The 4778-nt window shown below is 38.0% G+C and overlaps 1 long non-coding RNA gene across 2 annotated transcripts; it reads right to left on the reverse strand.

Moving 5' to 3' along the window:
- Positions 1-1977: 1977 nt before the first annotated feature.
- On the reverse strand, positions 1978-4145 carry LOC144825237 (uncharacterized). 2 transcript variants are annotated; one of them, XR_013609346.1, is made up of 6 exons: positions 3704-4145; positions 3459-3594; positions 3226-3347; positions 3048-3137; positions 2815-2918; positions 1978-2129 (listed from the first exon to the last, which is right to left on the reverse strand). It is a non-coding gene; the product is annotated as an uncharacterized LOC144825237 (long non-coding RNA). The 2 variants fall into 2 exon arrangements; XR_013609345.1 differs by having other exon boundaries at positions 3459-4145.
- Positions 4146-4778: the final 633 nt, after the last annotated feature.

Consider the following 4778-nt stretch of genomic DNA (forward strand, 5'->3'; position numbering starts at 1 on the left):
CCACAATGTCGTTGATGATGTACTTGGCATTGCACACAATCTGTATATTCAAGGAATAGTAGCCTTTTCGGTTCCTGAACACATATTCTGTTGCTGCTGGTGGTGTCAGGGTGACATGGGTCCCATCAATGCAGCCAATGACATGGGGGAAACATGCAATTTGATAGAAGTCAAGTTTGGTTTGCTGTAATGTCTGTTGGGTGCTAGGGAAGTATATATGATGTGCTAGCCTGTTCAGCATTGCATCCAAAAAGGCATGGAAAAAGCGAGATAGAGCACTCTGTGACACCCAGCCAACCTCTGCTATGACTCCTTGAAAACTCCCTGAGGCAGAAGGTGTAGTGAGCACAAGACCTGCACATGGGTGGGAATTGGTTGTGTCCTGCGTGTTGGGTGTTCCAAAAAGGGTTTCAGCTCCTCAATCAGGTCCAAGATGGTGTGTGGGTGCAGCCTGTACTTCTCATGAATGTCCTCTTCAGTATGCTGGAACAGCGTGATGCGCAGTTTGAATATGCGCTCCTGTCTCAGTCTCCTCTGAGCAATGGCATGGATATGCAGCCTCCTAGCTATCACATATAGTGCTGCCATTGTGGAAGTTTCAGTTGCATTGTGGGCTGACTTTTATACCTTCCATCTGGTTATCACCTGCCAGCACTTGGTGGTAATAGCGATTTCTTAATTTGCGATTTTCACAAATTTGCAATTTGCGAATTTTTGTTACATGTCACTGCGATTTCTTATTTTGTGATATCCAGTTTGCAAATTTTGCAAACGGAGGACATCCCAAATTAAGAAATCACTAATAAATGTTATTGCAAATGCTGCTTTTTTGGGAATTGCAGCATTTGTGATAAAAAAAACGGTTGATACATATGCCCCAAAGTAATGTAAAGCACATTTTGCGCCATAAGAGCGGTCCTAATAACAGAGCAAAATTGCTGTGCAATCTGAAGGTGTCATAATCTTATCCCAGTAGCTCAGGATACAATGTCTTTAAGTCTGAATAATTTGCAAGGGCAACTTTTCAAAGAAAATCAATCGGACCCACTAGGAGGCCTACATCTACCACCGAGAGGAGTGAAACAAAAGGAGCTTACTTAACCATGTTACTTCCTCTCAGAAGTGTCTTCGGGTGTTTGGAAAGCAATGTTTGTATCCAGTTATTGATATGTTATTAATTCCTATATGTTTCGAACATATAGTTTATAGAAGGACACGTGCCTGGCTTTTAATTTTTTGTGTTTCCCTATGTATTATCAGTGTGTTTTTTTGCAGAATTGTTGCTTGGCTCAGATTACATTGTTAATGTTTGTCACTTTGGAATTAAGGGTGTTCTAAACACTCTTTGGAAATGTTATTCCAAAGTCTTTCAGAACTCCAACAAACTCATATTAGCCTGTGCTCTTGTGCGGTTAACAGTTAAATGTTACTACACCTACTCCCATCAATGTCGTTTAGAATATCCGTAGTTTACATTCTGCTGTCCATACATAGCATTAATTTGAACAATTTTTTAGATATAGCACACAATAACAACTGAATGACTTCCGTGATATAACACAAACTAACATTTTCTCATTATTAGAGTGCAATTAGTCAGTTTTCATGCTGTCCAAAACACAGGCACTATACTTTTTGTAAGCACGCCTAATTTGACTGAAGGGGATTTCAGGTATCCAGAGAGAGACAGTGGTTTGCCCAAGATTGGATAGAGTGGCAGTTGCCTCTAGCCACTCAGTCAAATCTTGAAACATATCCTTGAAGATGTTGTGATGTGAAGGTAAACACCCAGGCTATCAGTTAAACAAAAACCAGCTATGTATTCGACTGAAGTATTCCCAAAAGTTAGAAACTTAAACCATAACACAAACAAATATAATGATATCAAAAATAGTATTTTTTAATAAAAACAAAGATAAATTTATACAATGTAAACATATACTTATAATAGATTATCGATGCAAAAATTATGAGTTTTCTAATGGAAGAAAACATAAATTTAAAACATATTAAGATAGACACTGATACATATTCTTTCTAAAGTTTTTTGTGGCTGTTGAGTTTGAGTCAACGCGTTTCGACACGTCGTGGTGTCTTCCTCAGGACAGTTATACGTTCAGCCAATATGTCTATAAAGAACAGAGTATAATTAGTTCTTGTATATTTGTTTGAAAATTCAATGTCATGGTTTACAGTTTCATATTAGAACATTGAAATTGATGATCGATGGCAGTGAACCAAAAAGTCATTATCCATTTCATTTTGTGATATCTGGTTCATTTTAGTTCAACATGGGAATATCGATTGTATTCATTGTTTAACTTTGAGTACTTTTTAATACATAGCATAGTACAGTGCACTTGATATAAATTCATACATTAAAGGTAACGTTGGGAGAAGAGGCTTAGACAGTTGCAATTTACATGATATCAATTGTTTTGTCTAATATTTACAATTATTCTGTTGTTAATATTCATTGGAGAGCTGATTCACATTTTGATTTGATGACAGTAATTTTTTAATATTTCACCTTCTATCTCAGGTAGCAAATAGAACCAAGATTAAAGTTTAGGAAAGAAAAGATAAGTAAAGGAAACCAACAGAAAAAGGGTGACAACTAGGATTAATCGTTTATTTTTTGTGAGGGTTTTAGTATTAATTTGAACCATACCTAAAAACTGGTATCCTAGTTTCTATAAGCTCATGCATCTGGTACTGCATACCTATCTACAACAGTATCTCTTTATATCTGAAATACTCAGTAGTGAGTACCTCTTTTCTTTCACTTAGATGATAGGTATCATATAACTTTACCTGACTGCGATCTCTCTTCAAGATTTACCAGCCAAAACCTTCATTAAAAACCAGACTGATTGAGGCACCGTTATTTTCATTTCCTAAGATTCGGCATGTGTAACCTGCAAGAAAGATAATTCCATATTTCTTAAACGCCCTTCCATTTGGTATTTTATGTATAGGGCGTGCTAGAGAGCAACATGTGCTCATTCACATAGTTTTTTTTTTTTTTTGGGGGGTATATTGTCTACCTTCATTTTAATGGTACACTGCTCCCATCTCAATCAGGCTGTATTTCTACCACACTGTGGTTGTCTTCATAAAAACGAGTTCCCTCCAAACTATAAATGAAACCAATTGGTCGTCATAATAGGTAATAGAGGTTTTCTAGTGGTGCAAAGCTCAGCTAACAATCGTATCTTTTCTCACCTTATTAGTAAAAAAGAAGCATTGAAAGTGTAATTAAAAATCCCTCTCGCAGTCGCTATGTCATTTACAGCCCAAATCCGTCACGTTTTCAGGGAATTCGAGCTTTCAGCGTAGAGCGGTAACTATTTAAAGAGAGTGAGAAACCGCACGTGTTTGCATATTAGAACAGCTATTTTTGTGGCCCTCTTTTAACAAAGTCTGCTTAGGTAAGTAAACACGGCCTATCTTCATACCTTAAGAGGCTCTTGTTCCTTACATGCGGACCGTTAGTGGTTCCCGCTGTTAGGGATAGCGCTGCATAGAAGACGGGTTTCCTCGTTCTTTCCCTTCTTTAAACGATTCAAGCTTCCAGCGCGGAGCGGCAATTCTCTAAAAGAGGTGAAGTGCCGCACATATTTAAATGTTTTAGGAAAAGTATTATTGCAACCCGCCTTTAATAAAATCTCCTCGGGTCAGAAAAAATGGCATGTATTTATACCTTAAAGGAATCTTGTTTCCTTTACGCGGGCCGTCAGGGATTCCCGCTGTTGACAATAGCGTTGCATAAAAGGCGGGTTTCCTCGTCCGATACCCTTTCGCTGCGGGGACCAATTAAGTATGATGATGTGCGCTTACTCGTGGACGGACTCTATACTTTAAGCAGAGTACCTAAAACGTTCAAAATTAAACTTATATTAGTTTGTGGGTTTATCTTATTGCTATAGATTAAAGCCATTATGGGCGAGGGGAAACATTTCTTATCTCACTCACCTTACTCGCGCTCTTTCTCCCTATGGGGATGGTCCAATCGGCGGGCGGCTTGTAACGGCAGGAATTCAAAGGATTCACAAGCCGTAGTTTTATTGGTATTTATACTCTAACCTGTTTATCTCATTGAACTAGGGCTCCTCCCATGTTTAAAGCTGTAACTACCGTTTTTTTCTTTGGGACTCATTTCAGACATAGACAAAGGGAAAGCAACCGATTCTTTTCATTCACCGATTTGTTTCCTTTTGCTCTTATGTGTCACTATGTGATTTATTTGTTATAAACTAGGAATCTTTATTTTATCATAGACAGAAGTTTAGATATTTAAAGGTTGCTTAATTAGTAAAAATAAGTGAAAGCGACCTTTACATTGAATTCGAGTTCCCTCTAGTTCAGAGTGAATGGTAACTTTACAATTTATTTGAGATATTGTTCCATATCCCTATGGTCTATTGATTTCATTATATTATCGCATTTGACCACGGGCATTCCGAATTCAGGCCTTGTTTATATGTGTCAAGAGTAAAGATCCAATAAAGTTCTCGCTTTTTCCTGATTTGTTCCCCTCCTGTGTTATTTGGCAGTTTTATTTTCTCCAGAATGCGCCACTTCATTTCTTCGGAAGAATGTCCGAAGTCCATAAAGTGGCTGACTAAAGGCGCAGACAATTTTTTAGTTTTTATTGCTGACCGATGCTCGGTCAGCCTTGTTTTTACAACATCAAAGAACCACAAGGTTGCCAACCGCAAGGCGGGAATCCAAAGCCTCCTTGACTCTCTTCTGATGCTTGGTCAAACAGTTAAGGC

This window comes from Lissotriton helveticus, chromosome 3_1, assembly GCF_964261635.1.
Source record: "Lissotriton helveticus chromosome 3_1, aLisHel1.1, whole genome shotgun sequence".
NCBI classification, from domain to species: domain Eukaryota; kingdom Metazoa; phylum Chordata; class Amphibia; order Caudata; family Salamandridae; genus Lissotriton; species Lissotriton helveticus.